General features: G+C 38.0%; 1 protein-coding gene and 1 pseudogene across 1 annotated transcript in view; both read left to right on the top strand.

Moving 5' to 3' along the window:
• The window catches only part of CRPPA (CDP-L-ribitol pyrophosphorylase A), a 306,180-nt gene that overhangs the window by 64,532 nt on the left and 223,977 nt on the right, over positions 1-17,671 (top strand). The window lies entirely within an intron of this gene.
• On the top strand, positions 11,735-12,829 carry LOC123387013 (annotated as a pseudogene).

The following is a 17,671-nucleotide window of genomic DNA, read 5'->3' as shown; positions in this document are numbered from 1 at the left end:
TTCTGCATCCCAGCCTTGGCTTGCTGATGGTGCACTATCTCTAACCCAGATCAGGCTGCTAAACTTCTTGACCATCCAGTGGGCTGCAGCCAGACCTTTTTAAATGAGGTTTGAATTTCAGTATTGGAGAGTGTGGGCCCCTGCTTTTTGTTTGCTCCTGCCTTGGGTATATTTCCTCATGTTTTTTTTACAGTTTTATTCATATCATATATAATTAATACTTTATATTAAACCTTTCCTGTTCAAATTATGTGTAGTGTACAAGTCCTTACTGAAGAGTGAACGATATAGTCCTTGTTGTTTACCCTGAGGCCACTTCTTCATCCTTGTAGTGGCAAGGAAGAAAGCTACATTTTTTGTCCTGAGAAGCCAGGCCCTGGAACATGGGGCTCTCAGGGCACTTGGGAACTGAAGGAGTTTAGCATGGCCACAGAGGAGGGGGCGGGACCATACATACACATAACAGCTTAAAGCCTTTGCTGACTCCAGAACTGTGTATACATGGGGCAGTATTCCAAGGGACCTAGGGGGGAAAACATCAACTGGAACACTGAAAGATGACCAGATACTTAAGCAGGCGCTCACCCCAGAGAAGACAGAGTTAGTTGGGGGTTGGAGTCCTGCCATGTTAAAGGGAGATAGTAAATACCTTTGGATTTTCATTAATACAACAGAAGGACCACATCTTAGGAGTAGAGCCTGCTTACCAGGCAATAATCACCACCCTTCAGAGGAAGATGAAAGAATCTATAGTCTGTAACACATGTCTACAGTGCCCACTATATAGTTCAAAATTACTCTATGTTCAAAAAAATGGTGATTCATATTAAGAGAGAATCAGTCAGTTAGAAAAAGACCCAGATGTTGGAAACAGTAGTATAGGATTTCAAAATAATAATGTTGGAAAAAACCCGACTCTATAAGAAAATCTTGACGTAATAGATGAGATATGATGAATTTCAAGACAAATACAGAAATTATAAAAGAGAACACAGTGAAAACTGAGGACTGAAAAAACATCCAGGTTAAAATTTTGTTGAAATCTATGGGCTCTGGTCAATATGAACTGAAGAATGGAGTGAACTTGAGAACAGAATGTGTTCTATGATACAGGGGTGGAAGCTGCCCGTCTTGTTATGGCCTGGGCACGAACCTCAAACCTAGCACTTCTATTTTACTGGGTAGGTCAGAGCAGTCAGAAGACAGCCAATGTATTTACAGAGAGGCAAAGCCAGACTTTGCTCCCCCAAGAATTTGTGGCTGTTAATCTATCGCAGTCATCCTGTCATAAGAGTAAGAAATGGGGAAGACAGCTGAGTTTTTGCTAGTTTCAGCAACTTACTCATTGTGTTTAGTCAGTTGAGATACTTCTTGGAGTCTTGGTATTCTTGTCCATGAAAGGGAAAAATACTTAAAGTAAACATCTAGAAGTAGTGTACAATTAATGAAAGCTACATATTATGAGCAATTTCATTGTATTTTGGTTCAATTGCTTCAGTCTCTACTAAAGTTCACATGTAAATGTGGTTAATTATGTAAGCTTTTTCCTTTGTTCCATAATTTTGAGATGGGCTTGGAAGTAATATAGAGTTTTTTCTGTGAAACTTTTTTTCTGGTTTCAATTTTACTTTAATATTGACAATAGATAACAGTATTTAAGTTGTTGAACTAGCCATTATAACTGTGGTCTGAAATTTTTATCTGAGATGATGTATTAAGGAATATAAACATAATAGAGGCAGTAGTACTGCCTTGAGATGATCACAGTGAACACAAACCTTGGTACGGTAACACTAAATCAATCTGGACCTCGAGCAGGTGCCCACTCAGGCCACTTTTCCTGTGGATATTCATTCTCTTTGCTGGGCTCACCTGCCTTGCCATTCTGGCATCCTAACATACCTTTCCTGTTCAAGCCTGCTTGCCAGTATCGGAAGGAATCAGAAACAACGGTGACATTGGGAGTCTAAAAATGCCTTACCTCTATTTCTAATTCTGTGTCCTTGAATAGCTATGCATATAGCTTTTAGTTTTTCTGGGCCTATATTCACACCTATAAATATTAAGGTTTGGACTAAATGTCTAAAATCTCTTTTGACTCTGATTTTATGGTTCAGAAACCGGTAAAGGGCTAGGCATGGCAGTGATTACCTATTAAGAAAAACTGACTAGAGGTTGAAAAGATGCACAGTGTTCATTTGGTTGGTGACAGAAGCCCAAGTTAGTATGAAGTATTAACACCGCCCAAACACACTGAGCTAACGGAATGATGCAGTCAAGGTAAATGAGAAGTTGTAGTAATAAAGACTTTGTCAGGTGAATCATGACAAGGGTGCTCCAGTTTGTGTTAGAGAATAAACAGTTGCTTTGAACTAGATTTCACGCTTTATTTCAGACCACTAATTTCAAAGACTTATTTCAGTGACTGAAATACTGGTCTCAGAAAGCTCTAGTAATAACTGATCTTCTAGCTTACAGAATTAAAACAGATTTAGCCACATATTTCTATTCATTGTTAGATTTGTTAAAATAGCAATTAAATATTAAAATGTATTATTAATTGAACAAAAAAATTAAATCCCTATTGCTTGATTTAGAGTTGCTTGCCTTTTTCTTTGATTGCAGTTCTCATTTGGGTGTCTGTTGTGTGTCAGCCTATTTTCCTGCAGCATGTATTGTCATCTGTGCTCTACTGCTCTGTTAGCTGGGAGTCTGTATAGAGCGGAGACTGACCAGGGAGAAGTGTACCTGTGTTTTTAAGATTATTGGAGACAGATAGAAAGTGTCCTTATCTGTCTCACTCTACAATACACTTAACTGCTTAAATTAACACACCATTACCCATTCATACAAAAGGAAAGGGAAACTACTAGTTCACAGAGTACACACTTTATGGACGCAGAATAAATATTATGTGATACATTCCTGTTTTGTAATTAAGAAGTTAAGGTATGGAGCGCCTGGGTGGCTCAGTAGGCTAAAGCCTCTGCCTTCGGCTCAGGTCATGGTCCCAGGGACTTAGGATCAGGCCCCACAAATTGTGCTCTTTGCCCAGCAGGGAACCTGCTTCCTCCCTTCTCTCTGCCTGCTTGTGATCTCTGTCTGTCAAATAAATAAATAAAATCTTAAAAAAAAAAAAGGTACTTGCACAGGGTCGAAATCTGTTAAATGGCAAACACAAGATCCAAATTGCAGCATCATTATAATAACCTGTTAGGTTTCCTGAAATTGATAGTTAAAACAATGTCATGCTTTATTCTACTACATCCTTCTTATAAAAAAGTATAATTACTTATACAAATATCTTTTCAATAAGATTGGCAGTACAGTGTAAGGACTGGAGTATTTCCTTAGCTAGTTAGTTGGAAGTATATTCAGCAGTTCAGTTTTTATTAGCATATTGTCTGTCTTTTTATCTCTGGTTTTCATCTTTTTGGTTTAACTTTGTGGGTTAGTCTTGATGTTGAGTATGTTTTAGATATACATGCCTTAGGGGAATAAGTGTATTTGAAATGGGAGAAAATTGGATGACTAACTCCATTATTTTCTGATAGAATTCATTGAAGGAGGTTCAGGAAACAGCCTATTTGTGTTTAATGATACTAAATTCCTTTCTTGGGAACACACCTTTTTCTTAACCATAATGGTCTGCAGAGTAATGAGAAAACTGCAAAGAATAAATGTTTTATCCTCCAATTCTAAGAATAACTAAAACTTCTAAAATGCTTTGGTCAGGGTTTTTTCTTTTTCCTTAAGGTAATTGGAAGTTTCTTTAGATGTTAAAAAAAATGTGCAAAGCCTGCCTTAATCTGATGAAGATAGGTTATATTATTGGTACAGTCTGTGTGTTCCCTACCACAAAATATTAAATGGAATTAAGAGTATAAGGAAGTTAAACTTTTTCCCTTTCATTACAAGCAGGCTAGTCTACTTACCTACCCAATTTCGATGTATTTGGGAATGCATAAATGCCCTTTGTTTTCAACCGTCCTCTAAATCATGTTACATCATGTCCTGGTAGTCTATAAAGCAATATAATAATATGTGAAAAAAAATCTTAAAATGTAGCACTCAATATACAGTTCAGTAAATTTTACTTTTTTTAAAAAACTTTTAAAATCAACAGAATAGGAATCATACTTTTTTTTTTTTAAGATTTTATTTATTTATTTGACAGAGATCACAAGTAGGCAGAGAGGCAGGCGGTGGGGGTGGGGAGCAGGCTGAGCAGAGAGCCCAATGTGGGCTTTGAACCCAGGGCCCTGAGACCATGACCTGAGCTGAAGGCAGAGGCTTAACCTACTGAGCCACCCAGGTGCCCTAAATTTTACTTTTTATATTCACCATGGCTTTATTTATTCAGGTGAAGGGATTTATTAACTTTTATTTCTAAAAGGAACATCTTTTCTCACATAATTTTTCAAGAGGAGTTGTAACTATCAAGTTGTATAATTAAAATGTCCTCTTATTTTCAGTAAGACATGGTAGAAGCTTAATTTACTGAAAAAAAATTTTTCTCATCCAATGTAAATGATAAACAGCATAATTATATAACCCTCCTATTCCCAGGGTAGCTGCTTGCTTCTTGATTCTATTTTCTGGAAGATAAAACAGTGATAGCATTTAAAGTGGTATTAAGGTTTGGTAGTACTGTTTAGTATGCACCCAGGTAAAGTAAAGCCTGAGAAGGCAGGAACAGAAACAAACTAGGAGATCCCAATTAGAGTTCTCAGGTTTCTCTTCTGTGATTGCCATCATAAGTGCTAGGCTAGAAACAGGATGATATATTTGTTAATGCTGTTGTTAATATACTGAAGCCAACCATGAAAATGGGGACTATCACAGTAATAAAAATCCACAGATTTTGAAATTATGCTGTTGGGTTTGAATATTGGTTCTTAATCTCTCAATCTGTGTACTTACCTCTTTTTCTTCATGGTTAAATAGATAGTACTTAAATCCCTACCTCAAAGGGAACCTTGGATGAGCTAACCCATGTGAAATTTTCTAGTGCTTCATGTTAGAAGTGATTGCCCACTGTTAGGTGTAGAGATTCCTGAAACTCATAGCCTGAAACAACAATTATTTATTCTTGCTTGCCTGTCTTCAGACAGGCTGTTGGTTGATCTAGGCTGGGCTTGACCGGATTGTTGTTGCCATGTCTGGTATTTTACTTGTGGTTCCTTGCTTGAGGGCTATAATCAGGTTTGTTCTTGAGCCCAGGCTGGGGGCAAGGGGCAGCAGCTATCTTGGAGAACTTTGTATAGCACTGGCAGAAATTAGATGAGAAGTGGAAAGATGTGATTCTTCATAAGCAGTAGGCATGCACCTCTCACAATGACATTTCCACTCCTATTCCCTTGGACAGAGGAAGCCTTATGACCAATCACTGAATCAGTGCAGTGAGCAGGACACTTCACACTTGAGATGGTTGCAAAGGGATGTGTATATCATTCTACTACAGGGACAAGAAAAAATTATGACCAATACTTACGTCTTCAGTAGTTAACAAATACTAGATGCTGTTTCAGCCTTTCTTTTAAAAATTATTTTTAACTTCTTTAATTTTTCTTCTTACCATAAACTTTTTTGCTTGAACAAAATAGGTGCTGAACCCGTAACATTCCTGTGGTATTAGCAGCTTTACAAGTCTGGCTAGTCATGTATCTTTTTTGCTGCTGACACAAGTGCTTTTTCTCATACTGGGGCTTAATTTCATCCTTTAGATCACAGCTTAAGTATCAGCTCCTTATGAAGCCTTCCTGTCTGTTTTCTCCTTATTTTCTAATTCCCTTTTTAACTTCCTTTACTTTGATCTGTAATAATTTGGTTTGTGTACTTGTTTGTTACCTTTATTCCCTGAAATTACATTGTCCATGAAGTCAGGGACTTTGTCTTGTTCATTGTGTTTGCTTCAGAGATCTTGGTTGGTTTTGATAACTGACAGTTTTGACCAAGGCCATTTTTCACTTGCTGTGCTTTAAAGTATTCCTTTTATATTTTAAGTTCACTAATAAAGAATGAACCTCTAGAACCTTAGGCCCCCATGCTTGACCCCAATACAGCAGAACCATTGCCCTGTGCATTCCTGCTCTCTACCTGTGACTATGCTGTGAAGCCCTGAGTGTGCTGCATCATTTCTAAGTCTTGTAAGTGATATACCTTTATTTTCCCCCCAACTGTCCTGATGGTTGTTGCTGAAGGGTACCTTGGAATTATAGTAAGAACCGCCAGGGTTGGTCCAGTCATAACACTTTTGGAGACAGGAGATGTCTGTGGGAGGCTTCCTGGGGCCCAGGTGAGCATCTCTGGATATTGGTAGCTGATAGCATTACTATCAGTAGGCTGAGACTGGCACAAAACAGAAAGAATAATAAAATTGAAAGAAACGATAGAAGAAGTTTATATTTTTAGTTGAAATGAATTATCTTTGCTCTTGTCTCAAGCATTTATTAAACAACACATTAGAACACTGAAATATACAGTGGGCTCTGAGGAAGCATTTCTATAGGGAAGTGAATTTAGCAACACCTTAGCAAAACCTTTATATCTTGATGCAAAGGATTCCAGGAAATAAATTGCATTCTGGAAAGAAATAACCTGTCTCTAGCAGCAGTTGCTTATACTTTTAGAAGGTAGATTTCTGATATATAAAATGGGCTAATTCTACATGCTTTATAAGTCTTCCAGGCCTGCGAATGACATAGTTTCCAAACTATAGACTTGAGAGTTGAGTGCTGCCTGCAAATGTGTGGGTGTCTCCTACATTTTCTTATAATGGAAATTTTTTTGGCATTAAAAACAAACAAACAAACAAACATGTTCTTTAACAACAAAAGATTCAGCAATACTGGGTTCTTCGTATTCCTTTGTGCTATATTGTCATAGAGATGACATCTTCATACACTGTATGCCCTTCAATACTCATTTATAATTACTGTTCTGTTTAAATCAAATGAGAGGATACAATATACCTGTTTTTTTTTTTTTTTAGTAAAGACTTCATTTATGAGAGAGAGCGAGAGAGAGCGAGAGAGAGCGAGCGAGAGCGAGCACACGAGCAGGGTGAAGGATAGAGGGAGAAGCAGATTCCCTGCTAAGGAGGGAGTGTGATGTGGAACTCAGTCCCAGGACCGTTGGATTTTGACCTAAGCTGAAGGCAAATGCATTACTGACTGGGCGCCACTCAGGCCCACCCAGGCGCCCATACTTGTCTTTTCTATTAATTTTTGTATGTAGTTACTTTTATTGGTTAGTGTCTATTTCTTCAAGTTAGCCTCAAAAACTCTCTTTGACATTTCTTCCAGATCATGCTGGCTAGTAAAACATTGTATTACTGTTTGCTTCAATTTCTGAAGGAGTATTTTGTTGGATATAAAATTCTTGGTTGACAGTCTTTTTCCTTTTAGTGCTTAGAGTATGTTCTGTGATCACTGCTTTCAGGGAGTTCATCAGACATGCTTCCTTTGGCTCATTAAACGTGTTTAAAATCACTTGAATCTTTATATAGTAAGTCCGAAGTCTTGTCTGTCTCAGGGCAGTTGTATGTTTTTTTTCTTCACATATGCTCTTGTTTCTTGGCATGTCTCCTAATTATTATTAAAAACTGGCCATTTTTAGTAGTATGGCAATTTTGGAAATCAGACCCATCCCCCTAGAGTTTGCTGTTGAAAATGCTTGTTTCTATCATGGATTTATTAAATGACTTACCTGAATTCTGTAGTACATATTTTTTTCTCTACTATGTCATATGTAGCCAGTGAAGTCTCTGCTTGGATAGTTCAGTGGTCAGTTAATGGGAAGAGAGTTCTGTAAGTACCTGGAACAAACCATGTTCTCTGCTTTGCCTGGTGTCTTTGTGTGTAGAGGCACATTTGCTATGCTTAGGAAAATAGTTCACAATTCTGGCTTCATTCTCACTTCCTGCTTGTGAAGCACAAGATGAGTCTGAATTAAGAGCACAGGACCTTCTCAGGTCTTTTGTGGGCTTGTGGTCAGCCCTATGCATGTTCATGGTCTTTACTAGATACCTAGGAATAGCATTTGAGCTTTTCAAAGCCTTATCTGGGTATCTCATTCTTTAGCTCTTCCTTTTAATGGTTCAGGTTAGCTTCTTGTTTGCCTCAGTTGTTACCACCAATTTAGGCAGCTGCTGCTGTAAACAATTACTGTTGATACTTTTTAGCACATGCTTGCAGGGAACACTCATTTGGAAGTCTGACTTAAGTCAAAAAACAAAACAAAACAAACAAACCTTGAAAGTTGGGTTTTTTGTGGGACTTGTGGACAGGCAAAGGGATGAAACTCTGACAGCTACTTGGAGATTAGGATTTGGAGAAGCTCCAGTTTTGTTCTGTGTTACCCAGTGGCTGCTAGCCTTCTGTTTTTCACTGTGGACGTAGGCTGTTGGTTTTTAAGATGACCATGATAGTCAGAGTAAACTGTGAGGTTGGGGTTGGGGAGAACAGGGTAGGTTAAAAATGGCATGCCATTCACTTTCTCTTCGTTTGTTTGTTTTCTTTCTTTCTTTTTTTAACCAAGCTTCAGTGTTAGCTACAGGAACAAACATTCCATGGACTTTCACATGGCTTTGATTAATTTCCAGAGTTCTGAAAAAGCTTATTTTTGTAATATATTTCAATGTTCTTGTTGCTTTTATGGAGAAAAGAATTATGGTGTCCTCAACAACTGTATTTATTTGATTTAGTGCCCTTAACAAATAACAGTATTACTTGATTTTTTACCTGACTGTTGTTTCAGATGTCTGAGGTTAAGAGTGTCAAGTCAAATATGGAGCCAAATATACCATGGTTGATTCTTGACGATATACTTTTTATTTGACATATCCATCATGTTCCTTATTAACTATATTTTGATACTAAACACACATCCTTTAAATGTCTTTTCCTTTAAGTTGGAAATCTATTTCTCTAAAATTTACCTTTGTGCTGGTTTTGCCTTTTAATTACCATTAAGGAGATCTGATTTGCCTGATTCAGTGGGCTGGGGATTTTGAGTGTATTCTGTAGAAAAAGACTGAGTGAAAATGCTGAACTTGGAAAGGTAAAATAATAATTTTCTAACCTGTGTTCCATGGAATATTCTTTAAGGTAAGTAAGTTTTTGGGAAAGAGCCTCATGGTAAAATATATTTGGGAAATAATAGACACAATATCCCCTATCTGAATATTTAAAATGGGTATTAGTAACCAAAGACTGTCAAGAAGTTGCTGAATTTTAAGGTAGCATTTCCCAAACTTATTTGCCTAAGGAGCATTTTCTGTGAGTAATACCCTGAGAAACAAGTACATTTCTGCACAAGAAACCAGTGCACCTCTAAACAATAATATTCACTTATGTTAACATTCTATTTCAACTGAAGTTACAGAGAAGATATGCATCGGTGAATAGAGGTGATAAGTTGAGATAAAGGCAATTTTACTTTGCTGGAGAAAAGAAATGTACTTAGTTTGGCTAAGCTATTCATTAACCATACTTTTTCTGTAATGAAGAGTTAACAAATTGACAGAACTAAACTTTTATTTGTGCTATATAGAACTTTAAGAATGCAGTAAATTGGTTCTTCTTGCTTCACACAGTTCTAAACATATAGAAATTTTTAATGTGTGTATATATGTGATGGCTTAGTGCATTTTATTATCTTTAAGGTAATATGATTTCATAGACTTTATCACTTGGAAGAAAGAAAGCTACAGGAAACTGAAATAGAATTTTAAGCTCCTGATTCTTGGTGATGGACAAGTGTAATACCTGCAAATTGAAGTGAATGTACTGTTTTTTTTTTAATCAAATATTAAGTATATACAATCTGAGGATCTGACAATATTCTGAAAGCAGAATGCATGAATTTTTAAGGAATATTAACCCTTCTCAAGGTCATCCAAAAAATAGAAAAAGGAAATATTCCAAACATATTTATGAGGCCAGAATTACCCTGATACAGAAACCAAAGATGCCAAAAGAAAATCAAATTGTAGGCCACTATCTCTAATAAACATAAACTCAAAAATTCTGAACAAAACATTACCAAACTGAGTGTAGAAACATATTGAAAGGATTCTTCACCACAGTCATGGAGTGTTTATTCCAATGACGGAGGAAACAATCACCATCTATGTTTGAGTCCGTGTGATATAACACATTAACAAAATGAAGTATAAAAATCTTGATCAACCTCTATTTTTAATAGTCAACAAAATAGAGGCTTTATAGAGGAGATCTACTTCAACATAATAAAGGCTATAGATGACAAGCCCAGATAAATCATACTCAGTGATGAAAAGCTGAAAGGCTTTCCTTTAAGATCAGGAAAAAAACAAGGATGCTCACTATCCCCACTTTCATGCAACTTAATTTTGGAAGGTCTAGCTAGAGCAATTAGGCAAAAAGGGGCGGGGGCATCCAATTGTAAAGGAAGAAAATAACTCACTATTTGCAGATGACATGGTATATGTAATAAACCCTAAAGGGTCTACTGAAACAGAATGAATACATTCAATAGTTAAAGAATTCACAATCAAAACACATAGACTTGGTTTCTATACACTAATAACGGAAAATTCCATGTACAATTGCATAAAAAGGAATAAAATATGTAGGAACAATTTAACCAATGAAGTGAAAGACTTATGTATTGAAAACTAGGATAAATAAAGAGATTGAAGGAGGGGGGAGGAGTCAAGATAGCAGAGAAGTAGAAGGCTGAGACCACATCAGGTAGTAGGAGATCAGCTAGATAGCTTATCAAATCATTGTGAACACCTACAAATCCAACAGGAAGTCGAAAAGAAGAAGAGCAACAATTCTAGAAACAGAAAATTGACCACTTTCTGAAAGGTAGGACTGACAGAGAAGTGAATCCAAAGCGACAGGAAGACAGAGTGCGGGGGCCGGCTCACAGCAAGTGGCAGAACAACGGAGCACAAAATCAGGACTTTTAAAAGTCTGCTCCACTGAGGGACATTGCTCCAGAGGCTAAACCGGGGTGAAGCCCATGCGGGGTCAGCATGGCCCCATGTCCCTGGGGTCACAAAAGGATCGGGGGCATCTGAGTGTTGCAGAGCTCGCAGGTATTAGAGCAGGGAAGCTGGCTACAGAGACAGAGCCAAGGAGTGAGCTCTCAGCTCGGGGTTACTTTGAACCGATCACAGTCTGGGTGAGCTCAGAGCACAGCCAGAGGCCAGGGAGATGGGAGTGATTGAGAGCTTTTCTCTGAGGGCACACTGAGGAGTGGGACCCCGAGCTCTGGGCTCCTCCAGGCCAGAGGTTGGGAGGCCGCCATTTTCATTCCCATCCTCGGGAACTCAACGGAAATCATTCAGGGAACAAAAGCTCCTGAAAGCGAACCCGAGAAGATTACTTAGCCCTGCCCCTGGTAAGGGTGGTGCAATTCAAACTCGGGCAAAGACACTTGAGAATGACTACAACAGGCCCCTCCCCCAGAAGATCAACAAGAAATCCAGCCATGACCAAGTTCACCAAGCATGAAATTCTTGGCTTTCTCCCCATGATTCTTTAGTCTTGCAGTTAATTTAATTTTTTTTTAATTTTATTTTTTTCTTCAATTTTTTTTTAACTTTTACCCTTTCCTCTTTTAACGTTTTTTAACTAGTTTATCTTAACAATACATTTCATTAAAACAAAACAAAACAAAACAAAACAAAAACAAAACTTTTTTCTGCCAGTGGAGGCCGCCGAGTAAGCATCGTTAAAGTCTCCCCTCCCACCGCCCTCATGTCTAAGTCAGAGTCTCCCAAAGAGCCTGAACAGCTGCGGAAGCTCTTCATCGGAGGTCTGAGCTTTGAAACAACCGATGAGAGTCTGAGGAGCCATTTTGAGCAATGGGGAACACTTATGGACTGTGTGGTAATGAGAGATCCGAACACCAAGCGCTCCAGAGGCTTTGGGTTTGTCACATATGCCACTGTGGAGGAGGTGGATGCAGCCATGAATGCAAGGCCACACAAGGTGGATGGAAGAGTTGTGGAACCAAAGAGGGCTGTCTCAAGAGAAGATTCTCAAAGACCTGGTGCCCACTTAACTGTGAAAAAGATTTTTGTTGGTGGCATTAAAGAAGACACTGAAGAACATCATCTAAGAGATTATTTCGAACAGTATGGTAAAATCGAAGTGATTGAGATCATGACTGACCGAGGCAGTGGCAAAAAGAGGGGTTTTGCTTTTGTAACATTTGATGACCATGATTCTGTAGACAAGATTGTCATTCAAAAATACCATACTGTGAATGGCCACAACTGTGAAGTAAGGAAAGCGCTCTCTAAGCAAGAGATGGCTAGTGCTTCATCCAGCCAAAGAGGTCGAAGTGGTTCTGGAGACTTTGGTGGTGGTCATGGAGGTGGTTTTGGTGGGAATGACAACTTTGGTTGCGGAGGAAACTTCAGTGGTTGAGGTGGCTTTGGTGGCAGTCGAGGTGGTGGTGGATATGGTGGCAGTGGGGATGGCTATAACGGATTCGGTAATGATGGAAGCAACTTTGGAGGTGGCGGAAGCTATAATGATTTTGGCAATTACAACAATCAGTCCTCAAATTTTGGACCCATGAAAGGAGGTAATTTTGGAGGCAGAAGCTCTGGCCCTTATGGTGGTGGAGGCCAATACTTCGCCAAACCATGAAACCAAGGTGGCTATGGTGGTTCCAGCAGCAGCAGCAGCTATGGCAGTGGCAGAAGGTTTTAATTCCTGCCAGGAAACAAAGCTTAGCAGGAGAGGAGAGCCAGAGAAGTGACAGGGAAGCTACCGGTTACAACAGATTTGTGAACTCAGCCAAGCACAGTGGTGGCAGGGCCTAGCTGCTACAAAGAAGACATGTTTTAGACAATACTCATGTGTATGGGCAAAAAAACTCGAGGACTGTATTTGTGATTAATTGTATAACAGGTTATTTTAGTTTCTGTTCTGTGGAAAGTGTAAAGCATTCCAACAAAGGGTTTTAATGTAGATTTTTTTTTTTTGCACCCATGCTGTTGATTGCTAAATGTAATAGTCTGATCATGACGCTGAATAAATGTCTTTTAAAAAAAAACAAAAAACAAAAAACAAACTTTTTTGAACCTTCATTATTATAGTCATATTTTATACTTCAATGTATCTAACTTTATTTTTTATATACACATAAGGTTTTTTCTTTTAAAAAAATTTGGGGTACAACTTCTTCTAATAGATGAAAATATGCACTAAATCTAGCTCTGGGCTTGTTCTAGTCTCCAGTCTGAGCAAATTCTCTCTACTTTCTTTTTTTTTATTCTCCCAACCAACTTACTTATCAACTCCTTTTTTTAGAAATTAAAGTTTATTTCATCTTTTTTTTTATTAAAGATTTTATTTATTTATTTGACAGAGATCACAAGTAGGTGGAGAAGCAGGCAGAGAGAGAGAGGAGGAAGCAGGCTCCCTGCTGAGCAGAGAGCCTGATGCGGGGCTCGATCCCAGGACCTGGAATCATGACCCGAGCTGAAGGCAGAGGCTTTAACCCACTAAGCCACCCAGGTGCCCCTTTTTTCCATCTTTATAGGCATATTCCATCCCTTCATTGTGTTTACCCTTATATATGTTTTTCATGCTTTAAAATTTTGGGAGGTAGTTTCTTCTAAGAGACCAAAATACTCCCAGAATTAAGCAGGTGACCCTGTTCTAGTCACCAGTCTAATATATGTATATATATATATTTTTTTAAATATATTTTTTCTTTGTTTTCTTCTTTTAATTTGTTTTATTCTGAACTTCTTTTTATCCCCCCCACCCTGGCCATTTGGGGTCTCTTCTGATTTGGTTAAAGCACATTTTCCTGGGGTCTTTGCCATCCTTTTAGTATTTTAATTGCTCCTTCATATATTCTTATCTGGACAAAATGAGAAGGCGGAAAAACTCACCCTGAAATAAAGAACAAGAGGCAGTACTGAAGGCTAGGGACCTAATTAATATGGACATTGGTAATATGTCAGATCTAGAGTTCAGAATGATGATTCTCAAGGTTCTAGCTGGGCTCGAAAAAGGCAGGGAAGTTATTAGAGAAACCCTCTCTGGAGAGATAAAAGCTTTTTCTGGAGAAGTAAAAACTAAAATCTAACCAAGTTGAAATAAAAAAAGCTATTAATGATGTTCAATCAAAAATGGAGGCTATTACTGCTAGGTTAAATGAGGCAGAAGAGAGAATTAGTGATATAGAAGAACAAATGACAGAAAATAAAGAAGCTGAGCAAAAGAGAGACAACTACCTGACCACGAGGGGAGAATTAGAGAGATAAGTGACATCATAAGACAAAGCAACATTAGAATAATTGGGATTCCAGAAGAAGAAGAAAGAGAGAGGGGAGCAGAAGGTACATTGGAGAGAATTATTGTAGAGAATTTCCCTAATATGGTGAAGGGAACAAGCATCAAAATCCAGGAGGTGCAGAGAACCACCCCCCTCAAAAACAATAAGAATAGGTCCACACCCCGTCACCTAATAGTAAAATTTACAAGTCTTAGCAACAAGGAGAAAATCCTGAAAGCAGCCCAGGAAAAGAAGTTTGTAACATACAATGGTAGAAATAGTAGATTGGCAGCAGACTTATCCACAGAGACCTGGCAGGCCAGAAAGAACTGGCATGATATATTTAGAGCACTAAACAAGAAAAACACAATACTATATTCAGCTAGGCTATCATTGAAAATAGAAGGAGAGATAAAAAGCTTCCAGGACAGGGGCACCTGGGTGGCTCAGTGGGTTAAAGCCTCTGCCTTTGGCTTAGGTCATGATCCCAGGGTCCTGGGATTGAGCCCCGCATCGGGCTCTCGGCTCAGCAGGGAGCCTGCTTCCTCCTCTCTCTCTGCCTGACTCTCTGCCTACTTGTGATCTCTGTCTGTCAAATAAATAAATAAATAAAATCTTTAAAAAAAAAAAAAAAAGCTTCCAGGACAAACAAAAACTAAAAGAATTTGCAAACACCAAACCAGCTCTACAGGAAATATTGAAAGGGGTCCTCCAAGCGAAGAGAGACCCTCAAAGTAGTAGATCAGAAAGGAACAGAGACAATATACAGTAACAGTCACCTTACAGGCAATACAATGGCACTAAATTCATCTCTTAATAGTTACCCTGAATGTAAATGGGCTAAATGTCCCAATCAAAAGACGCGGGGTATCAGAATGGGTAAAAAAAAAAAAAAAAAAAAAAAAAAAAACCCATCAATATGCTGCCTACAAGAAACTCATTTTAGATCTGAAGACACCTCCAGATTTAAAGTGAGGGGGTGGAAAACAATTTACCATGCTAATGGACACCAGAAGAAAGCTGGTGAGAATCCTTATATCAGATCAATTAGATTTTAGGCTAAAGACTATAATATTTGATGAGGAAGACACTATATCATACTCAAATGGTCTGTCCAACAAGAAGATCTAACAATTTTAAATATCTATGCCCGTAACATGGGAGCAGCCAACTATATAAACCAATTAATAACAAAATCAAAGAAACACATCGACAATAATACAACACTCCCCTCACTGAAATGGACAGATCATCCAAGCAAAAGATCAACAAGGAAATAAAGGTCTTAAATGACACACTGGACCAGATGGACATCACAGATATATTCAGAACATTCCATCCCAAAGCAACAGAATACACATTCTTCTCTATCTAGTGCACAAGGAACATTCTCCAGAATAGATCACATCCTGGATCACAAATCAGGTCTCAACTGGTATCAAAAGATTGGCGATTCACAGACCTCTACCCCTGGAGATAAAAATACATCATATGTTTATAAAAAAAATAAAAATAAATTAATAAAAAAAGAGATTGAAGACATAAATCTTTCCATTGAAAGATTTTCATGCTGATGGAATAGAAGAATCAGTATTGAGGATGTCCATACTAAAAGCAAAGTACAGATTCTGTGCAATCCCCATCAAGCTTCCAGTGGCATTTTTCATAGAAATAGAACAAATTATCCTAAAATTTGTATAGAACTACAGAGGATGATGAATAATCAAAGCAGTCTTGAGAAAGAACAAATGTGGAGACATTATGCTTTTTGACTACAAACTACATTACAAAGCTTAGTAACTGAAAGACTGTGTTATTAGCATAAACACATAATATCAATATCAATGGAACAGAGCCCAGAAATGGATACATGTAAATGGTCACTTTATGACAAGTCAGGAACATAGGGGGAAAGGACAGTCTTTCCAATAAATGGTATGGGTGACACTAGGCAGCCATATGTATAAGGCTGTTAATAGATTTAAGATAGAACTAAGATAATTTAAAACTATCTTGTACCAAACACAAAAAGTAACTCAAAAATATGCTAAACACTTGAACATAAGATCTGAAACCATAAAACTCCAAGCTAGTCTCAGTGGTAGGCTCCTTGACATTGATCTTGGCAATGATTTTCTTGGATCTGACCCCCAAAATAAGAACAGACACAGAAATAAGTGAGACTACATCAAACTGAAAAGCTTCTACTCTGTAAGGGGAGAAGACAAACCAAAATACTGCCTACTGAATGGGAGAATGTATTTACAAATCATGTGTCTGATAAAGGGTTTATATCAAAAATATATAAAGGTGAACCCCTACAATTCAAAAGAAAAATATCTTAAAAAATGGGCAGATAATCTGAACACATTTTTCAAGAAGACCTGCAACTGGTCCATAGGTATGTGAAGAGATGCTCAACATCACTAATCAGGGAAATGAAAATCAGAACCACAATCAGTTATCTATCACCTCGCACCAGTCAGAATGACTAGTATCAAAGAGCCAAGAAATAACAAATGTTGGTGAGGATGTGGAGAAGATGTTCTCCTCCTCTACTGTTGATGGAATGTAAATTCGTTCAGCCACACTGGAAAACTGTATGGAGGTTGCTCAATTAAAGAAATACCACGATTCAGCACTTCTGCTTCTGGATATTTATTACAAGGAGTGGAAAACCTTCAAAAAGCTATCTGCACTCCTACATTCATTGCAGCATTATTTACAATAGCCAATATATGGAAACAAGCAAAATGTCTATAGATGGTGAATAAAGACAGTCTCTTTCATGGAGTCTTAAAAACAAAACTCAAGTTCATGGTTACTGAGAAGAGATGAGTGGTTGGTTGCCAGAGGTAGGAGTGAGGATTGGGTAGGAGAAATGAGTGAAGGGGGTCAAAAGGTAAAAAAGAAAAACATTAAAAAAGAAAAGCCCTAACGATTAAATTACTGTTTTCTCCCTCAAAAGACAGGAGGGAGGAGTTCATCAACAAAGCATAGGTAAAGAGTTACATATTTATGATTGTTAGAAACAAACCTGCAACTTACGAATTGTGTGCAAGAGTATTACGACTTAATCTAGGTGTAGCACTTAAGTGCTTCTCCCAGAATTTGAAGCAAGACTGGTGGTATTGTGTAGTCTGTTCAGATTGTTCTGCATTTAATTGGCACAATGAAATATTCAGGATAGAGAAATCCTTTAGTTGGAAGTTAAGGCAGGGCTCTAGAACCTCTCAGGAGACTGAATAAAGTTTAAACAAGGGGTGGGGGGACTCATTAAAAAACACTCATAGTATCCTGGTTGAATTGGAAGATGTTTTCTCCCCCTAAGTGTTCTACAGCGAGTGTGGTTAATTGCTGTCTAATGTGAAATACA

Source organism: Mustela putorius, unplaced genomic scaffold (assembly GCF_011764305.1).
Source record: "Mustela putorius furo isolate JIRA1106 unplaced genomic scaffold, ASM1176430v1.1 tig00003845_pilon_pilon_pilon, whole genome shotgun sequence".
Taxonomy (NCBI): domain Eukaryota; kingdom Metazoa; phylum Chordata; class Mammalia; order Carnivora; family Mustelidae; genus Mustela; species Mustela putorius.
This window is presented reverse-complemented; position numbering and strand designations above follow the sequence as displayed.